We start from the raw sequence: 24,796 nt of genomic DNA, 5'->3' as shown, positions 1-24,796 counted from the left end.
TGGAGATGTTCTATGAAACAAATAGGTGGTTCGCTCAGAGTCAACGTAACTGATGAAAAATAAAAATTATTAGTCATCCAGGATGAAATGACATCTAAATCAGCTTGAGTTGATAGGCATCCTACAGCAGTTACAATATAAATCAGCGACAAACAGATCCAAGCAATCAGACCCAGAGCCAACACGCAGTCCCAAACCAAGAGAACCTTAGCTGACCAACAACTAAAATTACTCCCATTTGCTACAAAGTAAAAATGCCTATAAGGAAAACCAACATCCTACATTTGCCTCTCAGTGCTCCCTAGACCACCCGTTCCCACCTCAAGTCATTTCTAGCTAATCACCAGACATGTAATTAGCTAGAAATGACTGCTACCATCATCGCACCTCAAACATGTCCTCAGCAAGGTATGAGAAGAAAAATCACACTGCCATTACTCAAGTGAACAAGGCCTCTATAACACCCTCCTCCCATGTCGGTTGAAAACGGGCTGAGTTCCAATCGCCATTCTGCGAAATTTTACAGAAAGTTCCTGAGCAGTGGCAGCATTTGGATATTGTGTCAATGATGTGAGGGAAGAATTTTTATGGGCTGTTTTCACAACGTGGCTGAGTTAGTCAGTCAGACGAGGAGTGCTTGGGGTTTTACTCCCGAAACTCAGACTTTTCTCCGATAAACAGCAAACTGCCCGAACAATCCATGCAATTACAGACATAATATTTGGCGCTTCATTGCCTTAGTTTTGTTTCGGTGCTTAAAACACACACATATATATATATATATATATATATATACAGGGTGTTTCAGTTAAACGTTTCAGAACTTCTAAGAGGGGTAGGGTACATCCTGACAACTCGAAATCATATAGCAATGTGGGGTCGGAAATGCTTTCCTGAAGCGGTGTTGTACACAGAAGCACCATAAAGAAAAGAGACCGTAAGTGAGAAATCGTTTTAATAATACATGAAAAGAAGCAAAAGGTACATGGATTAAAGTAAGTGTTCGAAATTTCTTCCACGGGCTACAATGCACGCCTCACATCTCCGACGCATGGACATCCGAACATTCTGGAATACTCCAGGCGAATTTCGAATTTCTTCGGCAGCTACTGCGATTCTTGCAACCAGCTCCTCAGCATTGTCAACAGGGGTGTCATAAACTAGCGATTTCATATGACCCCAGAAATAAAAATCAAGACATGATAGGTCGGGTGAGCCAGCAGGCCAACGCACGGGACCACCACGTCCGATCCACTGTTGACCAAATGTGACATCCAGGTAGTTACGAACATCGGGAAGGGGCTCCATCGTGTTGGAACCACATTGTCTGTTGCGTCGATGCAGAAATCTGTTCATCTCTCAAAAGTTGTGGCAATACTTGCTGCAGAAAGATCAAGTAGATAGGTCCGGTTAGACGACACGGTAACAGGTAAGGTCCGATTAGGTGATCTCCCATAATACCGGCCCATACATTGACCGAAAATCGAATCTGTGCTGCACGACGTCTTCTGTGTACAACACCGCTTCAGGAAAGCATTTCCGACCCCATATTGCTATATGATTTCGAGTTGTCAGGATGTACCCTACCCCTCTTAGAAGTTCTGAAACGTTTAACTGAAACACCCTGTATATCTACCCTACTGGGCTGTGTTATGAGGGTGACTAAATAAATAAATACATAATAAATAAATAAACAGCGCCACCACACAGAATCAGGAGATGCAAATGGTAGCATTGTCAAAAGTTCGGGCCGTCTTTCATAGGACAAAAGGCACGGCTACAAGATCACATAGTTAGCCTACAGTGAGAAGAGGAAAGAACTTTTACAACACCTAATCAAAGCAGTAGACCACTCCCAACGACGTTGATATAGACCAAACCATATCGCAAGATTCTCAAAAGACAGAACAGTGTTACAATGAATGGAAAAATAACCAAGTAATGCGACCACTGAACTCTGAGTTTTTATAACAGTTTTGCTAGAACTCATCATAGCAATGGCGTCATTTCCCTCCCAACAGGTATAGTTGGCCCTGGCCACCTGTACCTGTTGTGAGGTGTACTTCAGTTCATGATTCACTTAGCTATCTTATATCGATATTTTCTAAATCTCTTTCTCTCATATCTACAATACCATCCTGACTCGACACTATTTCATCCTTCCAGAATGAAATTATGGCAGGTGAAATGAGACTTTTTCTAAAATCCAAGAGGTCATGGATATATGTACCTTTAATATCACGGACATCGCGCTTTCTGAAGATGATGGAAAGAACTCTACTTCCATTTGTAACTAACCGACTTTTCTCAAATAAATTACCAAAAATCCATTACGCCATACAGGACGGTCCACTGCAAACGAATCTAGTGAAGGTTTTTTTTTAGCATTTATAACTGTCATTTATAACTGCGGCAGTTCGTAATCAAATCTGGATGAATGGACCATAAAGCAATTGTAAATGGGTATACATCAATTTGTTATTTTTGTAAGGTTTTAGACTCATTAGCAACTTAAGCCATATTGGGCTGTATATGTAAACTTCGTGTGTTCTGTGGTCGATTTGCTGTTTGCTGAACGGAAACCAGAGTTTCTGGGAGAAAAAAAAAAAAAAAAAAAAAAACATGCAACCCTCGCCTAAAACCGACTAATTCAGCCACGTTGTGAAAAAGGCCCATAAAAATCCTCACATCATCGACGGGATTCGAACTTTAGGCTTTTCCACTCGGTGTGGAGAGGACAGCGAGTCTATCAACTGTGCTACATACGAGGGCATATATCACGTTTGACAAACTTTGTTCTGGAATAGTTCATCATTCACAGACAGAATTATACAAGTCGAAGCAAAGTATGATAAACGGTTGCTCACTCTTAATTATTCACCGTTTTAAAACAGGTTTATGCAAAGATCGTTGAATACATTGTGTGTCTAATTATAGTATACAAGAAATTTAAGAGTTAATGGGTGAGCTCTCCTTGAAAAAAAAAAAAAAAAAAGCCATCGATCATTGAAGCTTGTAATAGACACATTAATGATTCCAGAGTATCACGGTATAAATTTGGCCGCTTGTGATTGGTTACTAAAAGCTAGCACCTCCATATCCTTGAGCGAACTCCAAACAACGTATATAACCTGAACTGTATAAAGCATGCGAAAATACAGAGTTTAAATTTAGAGATACGCTGCTCACACAGCACTGAAGCCAGTACATGCAGCCGAATATGGCTTAAAGTGGCAGTTGTTTTGATTGCTGGCATCTCCACCATCAAAGCAACTGAAATAGCAAAAGATGGAAACAGAAGTGGACCGTATAAAATTTGGTGCTAGTAATACTCGTAGTATAATTCGCCATGAAGGTGATTCCTACCATGAAGTTGATCTGCTGCTTGAAAAATTCAACTTGTTTTCTTGTTTCATTTATTAGGTATGGATTTCAGCATCTTCAGAATTACATTAGTCTTGAACTTGCTTATCTCTTATGCAACAAGATAAGAATGGACAATCCCAAACAACACACTGTTCGTTTCACTTGTTAAGTGCATTGCCAGTAATATATAAAATTCCAGTAATATAAAAAATACATAAAAATTAAATAGCTCTTACCTTAAATTTCTTCCTGTCGATGAGCATGTGACTTTTCCAAATGATGTCTCAGTTGATGGTCAATTTGGCAGAGCGAAGAAAATAATGCCGCTCGAGTGGCAATTGAAGTTCAGAGTTATTGCACAGGAAAAGTTGACTTAGCACAAGCAGATAAAACGTCCACTCATTCCACAAATCGCCTTTCAAGGCCGAATATTGAGAGGATCTTCGTAAGGATATTCTAAAAGATATAAGATGAGGTAAAATTAATTAAATTTTAACTTGCATAGGCGCACAAAAATCACATAACTGAACAGTCACCTGCAATGCATTGTTTCTGTAAATAACAGCTAAACAAGGGAGTGTTAAAAACTTCCTGATGTTTTTTAGACCTAGTGATATCCAGTGTAATCTTACATGAAATTCCACGCCTTAAAGTTACATATTTAATTTAAAAAATTCGTGCGTTCATTCAAACGTCAGTGGTGCTTTATCTTCACACCATGCACTCGCTGTATTCACAACGAGTTGCTTTGGTATTGCACCACGGCTTCTTAATTTTATGACGAGACTTGAAATGGGGCATTTCTTTAAGGAACATTCACAAATATAAATGCAAAGAGGGGTAAGAGGTCAAAGTGTTACGAAGTGTTATGGAGTGAGAATGACAGGGTGCTCAAAATGTCAAAAATTCAAGTAATTTTAACGGTAGTGTTCGTAATAATAGGAAGGGGTCAGTGTTTTTTTCGGAGATTGAGGTAAAATCCAACTACATTTTCTTTTTTCGATCTTCGCGTTGAAGAACAAATGTTCTTAGCCTGGTAAATCGCTCGTCTCTTTCATTCACAAGCAAATAGTTAATGAGCAACAAATTCCTTTTAATGACCATGGGATACGACTTAAAGATACAAATTCCAGTTGTACAACTTATGATTAAGATACATAGTCATGTTTAAAGATGTCGGCTATAACCATTAAGTCAACATCTTGAATATACGGTATTTCGCACACGTCTGCTCTTATCTTAATAATTTTGTTGTTCAACTTTATTTTCCTCCTCTCGTACGCAACCTGGAGGTCGTTATCCATCATTAATTTAAATGTATGCCTTCAAAATGTGACTGCGTTCGTTGATATATATCAATGAAAGTACGTTCACTGCGAAATAAATATAATTACTTTATGGTTACATGTTATTCTTGCTCTTGTGTTTAAACAGATTTGGATTCAGGATCATAAAAATATAGCCAAGTTCAATACCACTCACCAAACGGGATTAAATCTATCTGGATTAGCAGGAATTAATTTTAAATTCCCTTTTGTTGACTCTGATGTTTGTCTTGAATGGAAAGGGTTTTGGGAAGCCATCTTGCACAAACTTGGGACAATCACAAGTGCTCATGTATTATTGTTGAAATGCTTCCATGGGAAATGTTAAGTACCTTTTTCCAGTTCAGACAAATTCTTCTGTTTTCTTAATTTGTTTCTTTAACGACGATGGTCGTTCCAGAATTGATTGCTTCAGATGTGGACTAAATCTTCGATCATCCCCAACCGACTCACGCTATCTTTTGAACTCTGCCGACCATCTTACAACAGTAATATAACAGGCGATAGTTCCCCAAATACCCTAGTCATTCTGACCTTTTGGGAGGTCAGAATAACTACGGTATTATGATGCTCGATTTGCTGGATATTTATTCTTCTTCCACCTACCAACATATAAAATTAAATTTTATAAACTGCATTCGACGTTGCCATAGAATTTTTTCATTATTTTATAACAATAAGCTATCAAAATAACCTATTCTATAATGTATTAATACAATTTATATACCTTGTTCTCAGAACTTTTTTGACATCCCCTCATTACTTATATTAAAAAATAAATACTGTAAAAAGTAGATTACTAAGAGTTATGTCAGTTTAGCCATAAACGTGCTATGAAAATGAGTTTCAAAGAAGCAATTTATTATAAACAGTGAATTTGATTTATGGGTTGCCAAATAAAATGATTGTAGACCACCGCTGTAAACCATCACATTAGTTCAACAGGAACTTTACGAGAACACCTTATATTCCGTGTGAATATACATAATTATCGCACGAATAAACATGCAGATAAGTCTACCTGCTCCCCAAGCCTCTTTCCCTCATAGGCACACTTATCACGCTTCTACACTTTCCAGGAATGTTAGACCTCTCCTCAAGGAGCAGTAGTAGCAATGCAGAATGGAAAGGGTCATAACAAAATGACAGGTCTATCATCTCCCAGCGAGATACCGTGAGAAGCGCCTACTTCGGGCGTCAGAATGATGAACGCCTTACCACCTCCGTAGAGCACAACATGGGCGTCACGACCACGCCCTCTATTAGGACACCTGTTGCTCTGTTGGTTACTACAACCTCCTGGAGTCATATAATTTCTGATAACATCTCACGCTGTTTTCACTTCGATCAGTTCCGCAGTGCTCTAAACAAACCCAAGTAGGTAAAACCCCCACTGTGTCATTGAAGACATACATCGTCCGCCTATAAACAGCCTTATTACTTTTAAAGAATGAGTGACTAGCGGTTACAGGTCGTATTAAAACTTATAAATTATTTGGAAAATGGGAACTGTTAAACACTTCACTGTTTAATTCGAAAGACCCCCTCAATCTTTTAAGAACATAATCATAGATTTAAATGTCCATAAATTATATATATCTAATATCGTTAACATTATCTATCGTTAACATGATTGCCTATCTATCAATCACATACACTATCCTCCAGCATGTACTGGGACGCCTCATCCCTAAGAAGTGATGGTATATTCCAGAGGCCACATGACAGGTAGCTGGTATCCAGTCAAATGACCTAGATCGCTTCACAGTGGATGTGATTATGGGTAGTCACACGATGCATGCTCATTCGCCAGTTATCAGAATGAATGGAAATACCCAAAATCAACTGTGGGAAACATCATAAGCGAATGGAAGATAAAAGGCAACAAGTACCATTCACCTTATGTTTGGTAAGTCAACATTAACGACCCTCAGAGTATGTCCACAGTAGAAACGGATAGAGGAAATCGCAACTGGGCAAGGTTCCAGTATATCCCAGAGGGTATATACTGGAACTAGAAGATAAATACAAAAAAAGTATATATCAGAAGGTTAGTGATATCATTAAAGCCTAGGTGCGTCATATTCGATATTAACATAATATTGGAGTTTAAGGGCAATCTTGTAGATGCAGGTAACGTGATGTGAAAAGTATAAAAGTTAGAGCACAATACTACGTGAAATTAGAAATAAAAATAATTTATTAAAAGGCAGAGCCGTTCTTAGAAATACAGGCCGAATAAAACAATTATATACATCATAGAATACTGAATTACAAAAATAAAAGATAAGAAATAAAGTGGAGAGTGAAAGATAACCGTGGGTTATAGCCGAAGTTTTAAGGGCTACAGCAGCGGATATGGGTGATTATAGTCTAATTAAAAACTGCTCGACAGTATTTACGTGCCGAGAGTTACTTTCTGGTAGCCGAGTGGTCAAGCATGAAGGTACACACTTTGAGTATACCGTGGTTCAAGTCTCGTAACTACTAAATACGGTAGAATGTTCTTATATCCTTTCTCTCTTATGAACTCCTCTGACCTTATGTAGTTGTCCCGGAGTATAAACAGAACATTTTTTTTATTTAACAAATGCGAAGGAGGAAGACTATGATATTCTCGTGTCGGATGTTTGTGGCTCTAGCTTGTCTGTTTTGAATACTTGATTTTCGTAGAATGGCGTATAGCGTCGTATGGGGGGGGGGGGTTGAGTGTTAATGACGGAGCTTGGTTGGGTTGGCTGGCTGCCAGGTTATCTGGAAAGTCTGCCTTGGATTATTTGAGACCTCCTGATGCCAGTAAAAGTAATGCAGACTGTCGAAAGAGGAGGGCAGAGGTACCAAGAAGGGATGTTGCGTAATACGGGGTCTGTGGTGTCTTCTGGGACAAAATCTGAGGTTGAGTAAAAGAGATGTCCAAATGGAGATGGGATCGGGTAGGAAGAATGGTAAATCTTACAATGTTTCGGTTGATGTTAGCAAGTGGACTGTGTTGTATACTCCAGGTTTCTGGAAACTCGCTCTCCAGGAAGGATTGTGTAAGATTTGGAAGATCTTTGGACTCTTATGGTTCACAATAAAGAAGATTGTTTTTTCCATTAGTGTCTCAACACATGTTAGAGCAGAGGTTGGCCGACTTGTATGCCTTGCACACCCTTAAAATAATTGCTAAATTTCACTCGTCCCCATCTTCCAGAACAAGTGCAAATAAACATATTTGACATAAACTTTAGCTATGAGTATACATACTTTTATAAATTAACACATTTGATCTCAAAGTCCACAATTTTTTTGTGCACAATTCGTTAAAAAACTGCTTTATAAAAACAGTACGCCCCCTCCCATAGAAACAGTACGCCCCCCTCCCCTTCAAAACATCCCCTGAAGCGCTACCCCTTCCTGGGGTAGCGCTTCAGGGGATGTTTTTTTGGAGGGGCGTGCTGTGTTAAAGGATAACGTAATATAGATTATGTCTCATATCGTTAACATTAATAAAATCTTAGTGAAACTATTATTTCAATTTGTATCGATTAGTACATTATTATATTATTATTACTCTTTTACTGATTCGAACTTGACATGTTTTTGGTTATATTCTATTTCCCACATGTTTTTTTAATTATTATTTTTTTTTAATTTCCAAGATTTTTGAATACTGAACAGAAATGTACTCCCTCTTTATTCTATTCAAAAATGTCTTTAAATATATAAATGTGTTTATATACATTTTTGCTCTTTTAATATACTTCGCAACATTTATTGATTTGTTTATGAAATATTTCGTTAATTAGGGCAATGCGCAAATTCATGGGATCTGCTGCCATCTATTGGCAACGTTGAACACTTCTCATATATTACAATATTATTTTTATTTTTTTGAGATTTGCGTTTCAAGATTCAGTCCACGTTGTTTTATGACAAAGAGTGTTAAAAGCTGGCGAATCCGGCTTTTGGAGGATTTTAATTTTTGAAAATATGACACAAATGAAATAGTTAGCATCGCTAAATATCCCTGTAATGTAGTGCCATCTGTTGGCCTCAGCTGCTAAACAAAAACAGATTATAATAATAATAAAAGTTATTCAAAATATCTGGATTCCGTATGCATTTCTTTACTTAAAATGAAATTTGGCTAATCTGATATACCAATTTTATTAATTTAATATATATATATATAATTTAATATTTTAGCAAAGTTAATTTTATTTATAAATAAATATGCAAAGAATATAAGTTATTAATTAAACTTTTAAAAATATTGGTTTTCTTTATAAGAAAATTAAAATTCTAAACTTTCTAATAAAATAAAAGCGGGTATTCTTAAAATATCCAGTGCAAATATTTATAATATATATTTTAATCATTAAAATTATATTTTTGCTGAAATCATTTCATTAATTTCTTGTAAATGAACGATTGTTTTTTTCCCAAGTGTACGTACATATGACCTTCGCGTTTAAGAGTGGTTCTGTCTTGTCATTCGACAGATTTATGTTTTCCTGATTACTCTACTTATTTCATTTAAGTTATTGAGTACCTGCCTTAAATTAACTTTAAGCATCAGCAAGATTTCGTGGTGCTTAAAAATTAGTTTCCAAATAATCTTGAAGGTTAGAGTTCCAAAAATCTACAGCTTATTAAAAAAATGTGTTTATCTTGCTGGAGATCTATAAATTTTTGGAACGTTTTATTTTGGAACATACAATGAGTGCAGGTAAGATAGGGCAGATTATGATTCAGATAAAAAGCTTCCTGAATGTGGTTAAATCGTTTCAAGAGAGCACAGTCGTGTGGTGGAGATAGTGGTAAAGGAAAGTTAACAGTGGGAGGGTACTACACGTAAACTGCATAATGGCAATGGGTACCACAGTCTCTGCACGTAACTTGATGGATATAGTGAGTCTGAGTACCAACTTATAGAGGATTTCAATTTACCACTCATTGACAAGAAGGAAATCGCCGATAGGAAAATGTACCTGTAGGGTAATTTTTTTGAATTAATTCATGACTATTATTCGTATCAACGTATTCATGATCTTGTCATCAAGGATTGCACCCGAATAATATCACGGATATAATGGTACGTTTGACCATAGTGTCCTAAAGTGAACAATGATAAGAGAGCCTTCGATAGTCAAGGGAAAAGATGTTTTAATTTCAAGAAAGCGCACTGCTGTAAACTAAAAAAGTTCTTTAGTTGTTCAACTGGGAACAAAATGTACAGTATGTTTCATTTGATAATCCGTGTACTCTAAGTTAAAAAAACAGTAGGCAATGTAAAGTATTATATTTCAAGTTTATTCGATTATCAAATAATATCAATTATCACATTCGTTTATTGCTCATAAATGAATCTGGCACATCCATCGTGTGTGGTAGCTTGTGTGGAGGAGATAATACCGAAAGACATATTCAGTGAACTTTATCGCATAAATTAAAACCTAGACAAAGAATTTTATACCAAAACTCTGTTGTAACAAAGATAAGTATTGTCTGAAGAGTCTGACTCTTTTAGTAATCCATTAATTCTGGCTTTGTTGCGAGGATAACGAAATTCCTTTTTTATTCAAGCAGCCACATATTAATTTCCTCTAACCTAATTTACGTCATTTTACACATCTTTGTATACGTTTACTCTATCGTAATGATGTTAATGGTTTTAGGTAGTTATGGAATCTCTTTAATATTAATCTATCTAAAGTAATATTATTTTTTAATTCATAAATAATATCTGGAACATCGATATTAATTATTTTTTGTGCTACTCAATACAGTTTCATTATTAGATCATGAGTATACACTGAGTGATCACTGAATTGTGACCACATACCTAATACCGTGTTGAACCACCGTTCTTACGGATAATAGCTGCCATGCGCTTAGACACTGACTCTACTAGATATCTGAAGACGTCCGTAGGGATCTGCAGCCATGCCTGCAAGGCTTTGGACAGTGTCGAAATATATGAAGATTGCGTGTCCATACGCCTCACTTCCCGTTCCAAAACAACCCAATTGTTTTGAAACTGGAAGTGAGATGTTCAATCAATTGGATTGAGGTCAGGCGAATTTGGAGGCCAATTGGGGTGGGTCATATCTTCAGTGTATTTCCTCGAACCACTTGTGCACAGTGCGCGCCCGATAACACGGCATATTATCGACTTGGAAAATAAAAATAAAAAATGCAACATGATAGGTGCACATGGTCTCCTAAGAGCTGCTGGTAGACCACACCAGTGAAACGTTGGTCTATGCGCACCAGGGATTCTAGTCCTTACCAACAAAAGGTGCCACATATTAAGCACCGCCACTTGCCTGGATAGTGGGCATCGTGCATGATGGATCCATAGATTCGTGTTGCTTGATCCACACACGAAGGCGTTCGTCGGCGTGTTGCACCAGATATTTAGACTTATCCAACCAGCACACTCGTTTCCAGTCCTCCAGTGTGCAACCAGCGTTACTGAGTCCCCTCAAGAGAGTCCCCTCATCAACGCTGATCACAGCAGTCGCCGTGGACGATGATCAGCGTTGATGAGGGGACTCTCTTGGGTCGTCTGCTGCTACTCCATACATCTGAGTACGCCGCTCCTCGTCATTTGGGATATTGTTCTTGCATTCCCCATATTGTATTGCAATGTAAACTGCAGCACAGCGACGTGCCTTTGAGCCGGTACAGCGCGCTGCACCCTTCACTCATCTCGAAGTTCCTTTACAGTTCTGTCGGCGGGCGGTGGCTTGATCCGTTTGACACTATTCTTTGTACAACTTTACTACAGTGGAACGTCAGCAACCGACAAGCATTAGCTGCCACAATCGCTCCCTTTTGAAACTCCGTGAAAATTACCACTGCTCTAGCGTAGGAAGCCGTTCGGCTTTTTATACTGCGAGATATGCGACATAGTCCATTATGACAGGGTGGCCATAATTCAGTGATCACTGGGTGTACATGGCAACAGTGATCTGTTCCCGCTTGAAAATATATTCGAACTACAACAGTTCATCAAAAACGAACTAAGTGATTTTGCCAGAGAATCGGATGATCTTAATCTCCTGGATTAAAACTCCATGTTAAAGACGTACTTTATCCAGTGGCATCATTTTCTTGGTACAGAGATATTGAGAAGAGTTCATTCTATGCTTTTATCAGAAAGATTCAATTGTCTATTGCAACAATATTTCCAGCTTAATTGCAGCCTTAGGAGCTCCATCATATGAACCAATTGAGTGTACACTGTTCATTGATTCCTTCTAAACTAGTCTGAAAGGTATTAATCATTCATAAGGAAAATATTGATACTTTTTTTCCAATTGCACATTGGCTGACTTAATGAATATTTCAAATTTCTTAATAAAGCTAATTGTGAAGGACATAACTGAATATTTCGTGGTGACTTGAAAGTTATGTGAATTGTTTTGTTAGTGTTCAAATTACACTAAAATGCCATTTTTGCATGTTAATGGGATAATAGAGAGCGAAATTAGTATTGGACAAGGAAGTAGGGGGTTACACAGAGACAGTTTTGAACCGAATTCATAAAGTAATGAATGCAAACGTTTGGTGTAGCTAACTCTTCTATTATCTCCGCTTCATTTAAAATTAAGGTTAAGAGAGAGAGAGAGAGAGAGAGAGAGAGAGAGAAATAATTTCTTTCAGTATCTTTGCAATTAATTTCCATGTTTGTCGCATGCAAAGGACAAAGGAGGCATTTTCGATGGGCCACAGATAAGAATTTTTTGAGGCTAAAAAGAATTCTGATTGATGTTTTGATGCCAATTTTGAAATTAGCATAACAAACTTACAGTGGCGGGCAAAAAAACTGCATCACCTTAAAAAAAAGTTAACATTTGTACTGAAACATATAAGATATTATTTGATTACAGTCATTTTTTTGTTAGTCGCAAAGCAAAGGTATTGCGTCAAATAACGCTTCTATTGCATCAGACAGTAATTGCAAGGTATTGCATCAGCCGTTTCTATAAACACGGCGTTGGAAGGGTATACACGCTCATTAGTATCCTGTTTTGAGGTAGTGTAAACATGGCTCCATATGTTCAGTTGACACCAAGAAAAAAAAAGTGTAGCTATTGCTCTGTCCCAGGAAGGGCTTTCTACGCGTGCTATCCCTGATAAAATAGGCTGCTACCAGTCAACAGTATCCTGGGTGCTGAAATTAAAGCGTGAAACCGGTGATGTGAAGAGAAGACCTGGATCAAGCCGTAAGAGAGTGACTACGCCTTCTCAAGATCGATATTTGAAACGGCTATGCCTTCGTAATCGCCATGCTAGTGCTCCTGATCTAAAACTGGACTTTGAGATGGCCTCTGGTGTTGAAACAAGTGCACGAACTATCCAAAGACGGGATGTGGTCTGCATGCCTGTCGGCACAAGAAGAAGCCTTTGTTGACCCAACATGCAGATTGAATCGAAATTATCTTCTCAACAAAATATATCAAAAATGACGTCATTGTAAAACACCTTACCGAATACAACTGGCAAAACCTATACCTCTTGAGCATCGATGCTGCCTTAACAACACTCTCGCAATCACTTTTACATATAGCGGAAGAAGGAGCTTCTAAGGAACTAAAAGTGTCAGAGAGGGCAAACCCTTGGTTCAGCCCACAATTAAAAATAATTTTCAAAAATAAACAAAAACTGTACAGGAAATGAAAAAGAAGAGGGCATCCAGAGGATCATATTCGGTACAAGCATGAAAGAGCACGTTTCACGAAGGCTAAGAAACAGGCACACCTTGAAATGATTATAACAAAATTAAAAAGGGCAAAAGAATTGCCAACAAAAAAAGCTACAGGCATAAAATGACTGAGAAAACCTTTAAAGATTGGGCTGAAGCTAAGTTCGGAACACCAGTCAAGGAAAATCAAGTTAACAGTGAAGATAACATTAACAAAAGGCAGGATGTAATCAAGAAAATTAAAGACATTATCAACACTAATCAAATTGTGACTAACAACGATGAATTGAAGGAAATCAGCATCAGCAGAAACAACTTAAAAAGAGCAATCAACAGTCTCCCAAATAAAGCTACAATCGGGCCAGACAAATTCACACTTTTTTATGATTAAAATCTGTAGCTGTTTCATCATTGATATATTATTACATCTATTTCAGAGAATAATGGTGAAAGAGGATTTCCCGAAGCTGTGGAAAAGCTATTACGTAAAACCTATTCCCAAAATAAAAAACCCTAAATCTGTAAAAGACTTCAGACCAATCGTTGTTGGATGCTATTTGCAAAAAATCTTCGAAAAAACAATCCTTGACATCATCATCCAACATTGCTTCAAACACAGACCTGAATACCTGCACTCAGTACTTCCTCAGAGATCGACCATCACCAACCTCATGGGAACACTACAAAGAATCCAGCAAGCGCTAAATAACAAGAAGCAACTGGATGTTGTTTTTCTAGATGTGGCAGCCGCATTCGACAACATATCCATCCCAGCTCTAATAGTTATTCTGAAGGACTACTTCCTCATTACGGGAAATGTCCTCCTTTTTTTAACGAACACTTTTCTGCGCAGACAAATCACAATAACAAATGGGAATGTGTGCGCTACGTACCAAGTCGATAAAGGAGTCCCACAAGGCGGCGTATTGTCCGCCACACTCTTTGCCATAGCCCTCAAACCCTTCTTAGCCCAAAACAAGAAGCAATTCATGACATATGCGGACAATATGAAATTTTTTATTACCTCAGAAGACCAGAAATCTGCCACTACTGCAACCAAGTGGCTAACGCCAAAATAAAAGAACTACAAAAATACCTCGAGTCTATCGGGCTACACCTAAATGAAGACAAGACTGCGCAAATGACCTTCACAAATAAAATAAATCCAAACAAAATAACAATATACGTGAACGACATCCTTGTCAAAAATGTTCAGTGACATGTCGATCTTCGACTCAAGTGGGACGAAGGACTGAACTTCCTTCTGCACTATGCTTACATCCGTTATGCTATTTAGATTTAATTATCAAGTTGTCTTCTTGTCTCACAAGGCTTAAAACATACTTACACCAATGTTTTCCCTCGTTTTTCTCCCTTAAGATGCAGTCATACATCAGAAATGCTGGAATAACAGTGCTGGACTGGCTAGGCAACAGTCAACACATTTGAACCCTATTGAAAATTGCTGGTACATAATGTCGTCTAAAATTGCTCAGAAGAAGCCAATAAGTAAGATTCAGCTGCTGGAGAGCATTGTAAGGGTGTGGTACTACAAAATTGGGCAACCGTATATCCAGAAGCTGATTAACTGTATGCCAGATCGTTGCAAGGCTGTAATTGCAACTTGAGGAGGAACAACAAAATATTGAGGACTTATTAACTTGTCATTTCAGTTTGTATACGTAAATGTAATAAAATGTATGTTTGGTTGTCATGATTGCCATTTGCACGATTTCTCATATTTCCATTAATTACGCATTTTACCCTTTGGGAAGATATTTATGGCAATTAGGTATATCAGATGTAGTCTTTTTATTGGATTTCATTCACAGGGATATATATCCCATCAAACAAATGCATTTAGAACATTTCTGCAACCCAAAATGCAGCGCAAAACATTATTTATAAAATTTACAAGTGATGCAGTGTTTTTTGTCCGCCACTGTAGGTAAGGTTATATAGGAGCTAAGAGTTGCAAGGCTATTTAACTGAACAAGGTTAATATGGATGATGGTATCGAAGGCTATACAACACAGACCTGTATTACACCAAAGTGAACATGTTATTGGCATGCTTCGCGTGTGTTTTGTATGAAAAAGGGGAGATTATGATTGTAGAAGGAGTTAGAATTATAACAATAAAGGTTTATCATACCCATTTAAGACGATAGTGGTAGGAATTTGCTAGCCTTAACGAGTTTCAATGTGAATAATGAATTTATTAAATTGTAAATTCATCGTTGACAGTAAATTCAACATTGTCTATATTCATGTACTGCATTTTAATTTTATCTGCTGTTATAAACATTATACTAAAAAACTCTCAATAACTCGGTGTGATAATTTCCTTGGGAACAATTTTTGGCTGTTTTCCTTGAAGAAACAGGAACCAGATTACACCTCGGTGCTCTGCTTTATCCATCTCGACACCTTGTGATCATTAATGACCTGTAACACAAAATGAACTATTAATTACTGGGCTATGTTGTAAACATACCACACATACATGATGTAGCAATAGCAATTTCGGCTTTTGGTAGCTGCTATAAGTAGGTCAAGGGGAAAATCACTTTGATTTACCCTTGCGTAAGAGGGTCTACTGTCAATTGTCTATATAAGGTCAACAGACCTTCTATAGCTCCTTAAAGTAGAATTTGTATTTTAAAGAGTAATCTTCCGATTCTTATTTTCTTTGCAAAAGAAAATAGGAATCGGTAAAATGAATGATCAAAACTGATCAGTCGCAAGAGCTTCTTTCAGAAACCAAACACCCAGCTAAAATGAAAGGATAAACAAAATGTGTTGCCAGGAGAGAACATGTTAAACTACTGCCTGAGTCCAGTTAATTCGATCACCACTTATAAAGTTTTTTTAGAAGTTCCTATGGTTGCTGTTTGGCATAATACATGCCAATCTGGCAATAGGATTGAACCAAAATGGCAATTGGAGTTTCATTTATTAATTTCATTGAGAAATGCCTTGATGCCTTACAAGCGATGGTCAAGCCAAGAATAAACAGCGTATATATATCTAACAACTAAGAGTATATGAGCAATGGATGTGTGTGTGAAGAAAAAACTTCATTTCCATTCTTGATTATCAGCCGGCAACTCGTTATCGATACTGCAAATTGCGATTGCTCATAGCAATCATTAGTAAAGTCGGACGTTTTACCCAAAGGCTGTTTCTGAAGTTAAATATGTTGTTAATGAAAGCCTTCACCTATTAGTGATTTCCTCCAAACACACACATACATATTTCATGCAGTTGTAATTATTTTCTTTTTTATTTCATTAAAACAGAATATGCACTACAGAGCACCCAATTACAGTACATGTGTAACAAGAAGAAAGTAATTATAACAATAATAAAAATAGTAATAAATTAGTCACTCCCTCTGGGATAATAGGAAATAGGAAAGTTTAATTATATCACTTACTGCACCAAGGGAAGGCCCAAGAACATTAATAGTATTAAGGATGCACTGCGAGTTGTCAAAGAAATCTAAATTGATATTTGCAGTTGAGGAGAGGACATCCTTTATTTCATAACACCACTGATCATAATTTTGCTTAATGTTTGCGTTATAAAACATTTTGTTGCCATATATTCCTTGTAAGGTTCGAAACAGGCTATGAACTTTACATCAGGTGGATCGATTTCTTTTCTCTCAAGAATGTTCCACCAAGCGGCGCTTGCTGAACACTACCAAAATTATATTGATTTCTATTGATAAATTTCAAAAAGGTTTAGTAATAAATAATATCCCCATTCGCCTATTATATTTACAAGCGCAATAAAAAATTAATTCTTTCCTTGTTTTTAAAGAAAAGTGTGTAACAGAGCCGGATTCCTGAAACATTATATGACACTAATTTTCAATTTATTAAATTAAAATAGGAAGTAACTTGACGTAATGAAAACTAAAACCACACGAATAAATGAAGATTGAGAAAATTAGAGATAACACAGGTCATGAAGGTGGATTATTATTACGATGTTTTGGCTTCTTCCACCATGAAACAAGTTTTGCACCTCCGGTGAACGACTAAATAATCTTATCGGTTAAATCAAACCGATCAGCTAATCCAGTAGGTCCTGGGGAACTCAGGAATTCTCTTCATGAGGATGTTCTACAATTACTGGAGAACCACGGATTGAAATGAGGTGAGCTGCAAAGCATCTAAAAAGTGTACTTCCCATATTCCTGATCGGATTCAAGTCAATTCTCAATTCTACTTATGACATTTTGTGACGCTCCAAGGACTATTGTCATCTAAAAGAACAAGATGCTCTAACAGCCTGCAGTGTACCAATCACCCTCTAACCGGTGTTTTCCGATAAAAGAAGAGTGATCGTGGTTCAACAGAAAGAGAGATCCAACTTCAATGGATCTCTCAATGGAAAAGAATTCAGGTCTTTTCCAACAGGTGTGGGGAGGACAGCGATAATGTCAACTGTGCTAACCACGAGGACTAATGATGTTACCAACAGTAAATTCTAAATGGGGAACATTCAGGGAAATAACAGTAGAAGCTACTAGGCTTTTCATACCAACTAAGAAATATTGTTCAAACTTTGGACCTAAATGTATGTAAAATGTACTGATGAGACTTGTGGGAGAGAAGAAAAATGCACGGAATGAATATAGGTTACCAGGTGACACAGAAGCTTATACTAGATATAAACTCACCTGCAATTAAGTCACAGTCTAAGGCAAATTATGAGAAGTCTTTGGCAAAGATGCAAAGAAAATAGTAAAGACTTCTTGACTTGTGTTATTTATGTTAACACTGAAAGGAAGGGGATGAATCGCATTGGTCCACTTGATACCAATGTTTTCACTGTTAATGATCCTGCTTAGGTTTCTAACAAAGTGAATGGGTATTTTGCATCTACATTTACGCATGAGTTCTTTAGGAAGAAGGATGCCAGAGGTTCATCAAACTCTAACAGGGCGCTAAATGATTTTGTGTGTGTGATAACTGAGGGGAAAGTGGAACATAAATCGTTGAAGCTAAAAGTAAAAGAAGCAGCTGGAGTGCATGGGATCTATCCAATTATATTAAGAGATGCAGCAAAAGACGTAAGCAAACCTTTAGTCATAATTATGAGAAACGTTTTCATTTCAGGAGAGGTCCCCGTGAACTGGAGATGTGCGAATGTATCCTCAATTCTCAAAGGGGAATCTTTTTTTTTTTTTTTTTTTTTTTTTTTTTTGTTAGTTGTTGGCGCATCGGCTTCAGTGGCCATAATGCACCTCCCAAAGTGTTTGCATTTTACTCTGATCCAAGCCCGAGGCAAAATTCGAACCCGCGAGACACTTTTTTTTTTTTTTAGGTCCTAGCCACTGAAATCTCAGGAAATTAGGTGGCAGGACCTGCCAGAGTAAATAGTAAATCTCTAAAATACTGGTGTACCTGGTCTGCCTCCACGAGGTATAGTGTGGGCAACGGTGGGTCTCATTTGAGATCCAACTGCTAAATGACCAGATGAACAAGGGTACAAAACATTGCACACCACAAAATCCATACACTTTTAAACCTCTGGCCTCTGCAGTGTTCTGTATCACACCACAATGTATACTACGCGGAGATGGGGGAAACCCCCTGGTGCCGTTAGACCCTAAACACACTATACACTATACACCTTTGGGTTGCCAGGCCGGCACTTTACCCAACTCGCTAGCCCGGTCGGCAAAGGGGGATCAAAGGATGATATATTATTATTATTATTATTATTATTATCTGTTTATTTCCATAAGGAAACCACCCCGGGACGGCAAAGTGCCAGGAGGAATATGTAATTACAGACCTGATGACTTAACTTCTGTAGCAGGGAAAATAATGGGGTCATTGGTTCAAGAAGTAATGCAGGACCATCTAGACCGGAATGTAATTATCCTGTAGTCACAGCATGGATTTATCAAGAGGCAATCTTGTCTGACCAATCTCATTTGATACTGCGTTGCACTAACAGAGGGAACTGGATGCAAAAAATAATTTTGATATTATACATTTGGATTTCAGGAAAGCTTTTGATATTGTTGCACATAAAGTACTGGTGTGCAAATTGGAATAGTGTGGCATTAATGGCAAGTTTTGCTATGGATAAAAGGATGACTGAATGGGAGAACACAGAAAGTAGTTATCAATGAACACTGTTGTAACATTAGTCCTCTTCGTGGACTAATGTTATTAATAGCGTCCCCCAGGGTCCACTGTTGTTTTCTGTATTTATTAATGATATTGATAAAGGTATATTATCGAGTTTAATGCCTAAGTTTGCAGATGATACAATCGTTGGCAGGGTGGTTAATAACGATAATCAAGGTAAGCTGCAACAGGTAAAGCGAGTGGTACAGCAACAAGATATAGAAAAATTAAGAAGATTGGTTGAGATTGACAAATGCAAGATATTGCATTTGTCAATGTTAACCTTCAACTGTATCCTCAATTCTCAAAAGGGAATATTGCATTTGTCAATGTTAACCTTCAACTGCCATTACTTAGCAATAATCCCAGATTAATGTACCAACTATGTGGTACTACATGTAGTGGAAAATGAAAAAATCCTGTGGGTAATTGCGCAGCTAGATATAAAGTTCTCTGGCCAGTTCAGACAGCTCATGGGTTTTTTTTCCAATGATATACAGTAGAGGCGGCCAACAAGTCGATCGCGGATTTAATTTCGGTCGATCACGACGAATTTTAAATATACAGTCATCCTTCGATTTGTGCACCTTGTGCAATGAAATTTTTGGGATGGTAGATCGCGGCACATTTTCAAGGAAAAAAGTAGATCGCATCACAAATTAAGTTGGCCACTCCTGATATACAGGAATTTTGCTGGCAGGGAAAAGGAAGTAATTATCTCATCACATAAGACAATATTTATGCAGCATCAACTTCATTATTTCGAATTCTAATACTCAATTTTAGCCTTTCTCGTAGAATAATCCCTGTTGTATTTCATTCTAGAAAGAGATTATATTGTTATCGTAAGTATCGAATTAGAACAGTAAGTCTCAACGTGTAATATGAATTCATATGCATGTGCTTATGGCTAACAGGATTTTATCTTTTTTTTTTTTTTTTTTTTTTTTTGTTGTAGAGGATGATGACTTTAGAAGACATTAAGATCATTATATTAGAGACATAGGATTAAAATATGATAAAAGGCGTTCTGATTTGCAAGTTCTTCCGTATTTATTAATGTTCCTAGGACCTCGAAGCTGGAAAATTAAGTTCTTCGGCAATAGTTGCAAATTAATTTACAACTTCGATTACGAAGCCATTCTCAGCAGAAATTTGTTTTAATCAAGAACACCAATTCCCCATCACATTATGATAACCTTATGTGGTATTAGACAGAAATTTCCCTGGCGTTATCGACCAATAAATTTTGCAATACTCAAATACGTTGGCATGTTTCGTCTGCGCTATCTCCTATTAGGAAACTGAATGAATTGCACATACTATTGATTTTGTAACAAAGAGGTCAATAGCATAATCTCCTGACCACAAAGAATCCTTCAGGTATCAATGCTAGACATGATTCATCCCATTAACTGTATACGAGTTCCCTGATAGTTATAATTTATTGTCACTTGTGTCTAAAATGTTAGTTTCCAGGGGCGAACTGGCTTATAGTTGGTGTATGTGTAGATTATTGTTCCTTATAAACAGTTCTATCCTATCAGAGATACAAAGACTGGAAACAGCTGCGAGTGGTACAGCCACCCTCCTCCTCACAGATTTCTTAGAATATTTTTATTTATTAATGATCATAATGATCATAAGTACAATAAACAGTTTTAGTACATAAATTACAATTAAAGGCCAATACAATAATTTACTTTCTAATTAAAAGTAATTGCCATCCGTTCACAAATGTCCCCTCGCCAATGTTACCCAATGTTTATACCTTGAGAAAACTTACTCGTTCAATTTATGTTGAAAAAATATGCAATACATTTCAATCAAAAACAACCCATATACTATATATATTGAACAAACCAAGCTTGGAAGCTTGAAGCCTGTTCGAAAACAGATATTTCAGCATTTTTAGCTTCTAATAACTTTTTTTAAAAGCCTATTATAAATTTATTTCCCAATTTTTGTATTAAATAAGACAAGGCTGTTTTGTAAACTTAACTAGCATGATAATTAGTGCAAATAACGACTGAAGTAAAATAGGCTAGTAACTGAGCAGAATTTCAGTCAAACGTTTTATACTGCACAGAAATAAGAATCATACTAGCACATATTTGAACGGGCAACACTACAGCAGTCTTTCTTGGAAGTGTGGCTATAAATTTCAGGAATGATTTTATTATATGTGAGTTAAATTCTAAATTACTAATTACCTGCTTTATATCCTGTACAATAGTCCCATTGGGCAGCAATATATGAAGCCTCTTATGCCACTATACATTATGCATATTGTGCATAGTGTTAGAGTCAGGCGCCACCTGTGGTTTCCCACATCTGTGCCGCATGTACGCTGTGAAGAAATACAGTACTACTGTAAATGCCAGAAAAGTGTTGGGTGTTGTATATGACATATTGCGTTGGGTTCTGTTGGGTGTCCTGGCATTTGACCTCAGGGCCCCTGGTGGAACTCCACGTTGCCCACACACACACACATCACCACCAAGAGGTAGCCAGGTTGTCCATAATTCTCTGACTGGTCTCCGTCAGGGTCGCCTGAGCTTCCTAGGCAGAGACCAAGTAAAATGAAATAAAAATAAAATAAATAAAAATAAAATAATAAATAAATAAAATAATAAATAAATAAATAAAAAATAATAATAAAAAAATAAAAAATAAAATAATAATAAATAAAATTAAAATTAATTTTAAAAAAATGCTGAGTTAGCAAATCCTACCCTACAGAAGAGTAAGCAAATCCTACCCTATATGAGGGTTAGCAGGGAGTCATGTCTGGTTGAGTTGTGGCAAGACCGTGGGTGCCATGTCCATGAAGGTTGTTTTCAGTTAGGGAGTACCGATCGAGTCCTGTTCTTGTTCACTTACAGAGGGAAGAGAAAGTCCTTTAGAGATGAAGGATAAGATGAAAGTCAGAAAGCTATTAATCAATTAAGGCAGTTGCCTGTGCAAAGTGTGATCTTCTTACGGCAAACAGGTCCCGGGAAAACTTGGTAAAATCTAGGTAATATTCTTGCTCAGTGATGTACAGATATTCTCTGTCTCGTGGGAGATCATGTATTTTGGAAATTAAACTGCTTATTAAGTCTTCGTAGTGAGGATACACTATAAACCATATGATCCCAGTCATCTTCCTGGCCACAGGAGCAGTAAGGTCCTCCTCAATACCCATCAGGGTCAGCTTCTGTTTGATAGATCCATGCCCCGTAATAAGTTATGAAGCATGGAGACCAGGAGAGAGTCAAGAGGGAGTTTTAGGGAAAACTGTAGCGACCTGAATAATAAATTTCTTCATGATTGGTCCCAGAAAATTAGAGATATTCATTCAATATCTAGAAGGGCCACCTTTTTCCCGAATAACAGCCCGTATTATACGTTTTGGTCTGAATTTGACCAGGTGTTTGGGGGGGGGGGGTCTAGCCAGAGCTGACCATTCTTTCATCAGGATATTTGTCAGCTGCTGTACAGTGATCGATAGAGAACTGCGAAGCTGAACTGCTCTTTTCCACATACTCCAGATATTCTCAATTGGATTCAGATCTGGAAAATTAGATGGCCAGGGTAGACGTTGGAAATTTTGGGAATGTTCCTCGAACCATTCAGATACAATTTTTGCAGCGGATGGGTGCATTGTTCATGTTGGTCCAATACGACAGAAAGATATTCATTAGACGTAACATGACCTTCTAACGGTATGAGTGGATCCAGTCCATACTAACAGAACCTACTCCATACCATGATACTTTCTCCAAGACACTCCAGATGTATGGCTTTGTGAGATTCACGCCGCACTTTCCTCCTTCCATTGTTACAAAAAAGTGTAAATCGAGACTCATCAGACCTTATGATCTTTTTCCACTGTTCCACAGTCGTCTTGGAGTTGGCGGCACCGCTCCAGTTGAATTTTTCGATTTTTTTTTTACAGAAATAAGTGACTTTTGTATAGATACACGACTATCAAATCTCAGATTATTCAGCTCCTGTCCCATAGTTCCGTTGGAAGTGGATCTTTCTTTGACTAAATTTTCCAGTTATTTGCTGTATAGTTTGATTTAATTTCCAGCGGTTTCGTTCTTGGAGTATCGATTTCAGCAGCATTTCTTTCTTTTAGAGCTGCATTCACCTTTCATCTTCCACTCATTGTATACTCTTAAGATTTCCTTTCGACTCTAGGGATTTCCTTTGTTTTTTTGTTTTTTTTCAATTTTAGCTTCAATAAACTAAACATGTTAAAAATCCCCAGGAAATCGCACAGTATTTATTTGATACCAAGGAACTTGTAATCATACCATTTACAAATTGCATTTGCATAATTTACAAATATAAGTATAACCGTATACGTATAATTATCTGCTGACACTAATTGCAAAAGGTTCCTAATTTTTGTCTAGAGAATGTATTTAAAAACTAAATAAATAACTATTTCAAATTTCATCTGCCGGAATACAAAATATTCAACATAAGAATGTATGTGTTGAACGGCATATTTTATGAAACTCTTATTTAATATTGCCAATTAATGTAACTCTTATTTAATAATCTCTCTCTTTTTTTGATATATAAATCCAGTTTGCAAACAAACAGTTCTAGTTCGGATGTAATCACGCACTTTTGCCGGAGTGGGTATTCCCAACGTTGACTCATCGAATTATTGGTGATAGCTTTGTGTGGCTTGGAAAACTACGTCAGAAACTTGTTCAGGTAAGTGCAATGCTGTGTTGTCCTTCCTACTTAGTTAGAGAAAGATACTTCTATTATCACTTCACTACAAGGATTGGGAGGAACAGTCGAAAGGTAAATAGCTCGTGATTGCACACCTGAACAATAGGGAGTTAAGATGGGCGCAATTACTTTATCTCTACAGCTAAACACAGAAGAGATGATGACAAAGGGGTTACTCTAAGAGATTACACGATGCTAAAATAATGAACAGGAGCTTCTTCGCGTGTACTTTGAGGTTTATCGAGATCTGGACGCCAACGAGTAGAGGAGATAACGTAATTCTAGATTAATTACAAATAAATAAAACGAAACACGAGAAGACAAAAGCAAAGACGAGAGAATTAAAGTACGAACGAAAAAGAACAGCACAAACTCTGACGGTGCACGGAGAAAAGTTTTCCAGCAAAGAATAAAAAAAAAAGGATGAAAAGAAAAACGCCTTTCGGTACGGACGGATTCTTTTAAACCTTAATCTAGCTTAGAACATTTTTCCGACTATACACTGCCCTACCACAAGTA

At 37.2% G+C, this 24,796-nt stretch overlaps 1 protein-coding gene across 2 annotated transcripts in view; it reads left to right on the top strand.

Moving 5' to 3' along the window:
- LOC150076437 (uncharacterized) overlaps nucleotides 1–24,796 on the top strand; it is a 367,945-nt gene that overhangs the window by 76,618 nt on the left and 266,531 nt on the right. For both annotated transcript variants that reach the window (XM_090387745.1, XM_090387744.1), the window contains exon 2: nucleotides 24,125–24,256. The gene's annotated coding sequence lies outside the window, so the exon portion shown is untranslated. The remainder of the gene's footprint in view (nucleotides 1–24,124; nucleotides 24,257–24,796) is intronic.

The sequence above is a fragment of the Mastigoproctus giganteus genome, chromosome 13 (genome assembly GCF_048544385.1).
Source record: "Mastigoproctus giganteus isolate SK-2022 chromosome 13, ASM4854438v1, whole genome shotgun sequence".
Taxonomy (NCBI): domain Eukaryota; kingdom Metazoa; phylum Arthropoda; class Arachnida; order Uropygi; family Thelyphonidae; genus Mastigoproctus; species Mastigoproctus giganteus.
This window is presented reverse-complemented; position numbering and strand designations above follow the sequence as displayed.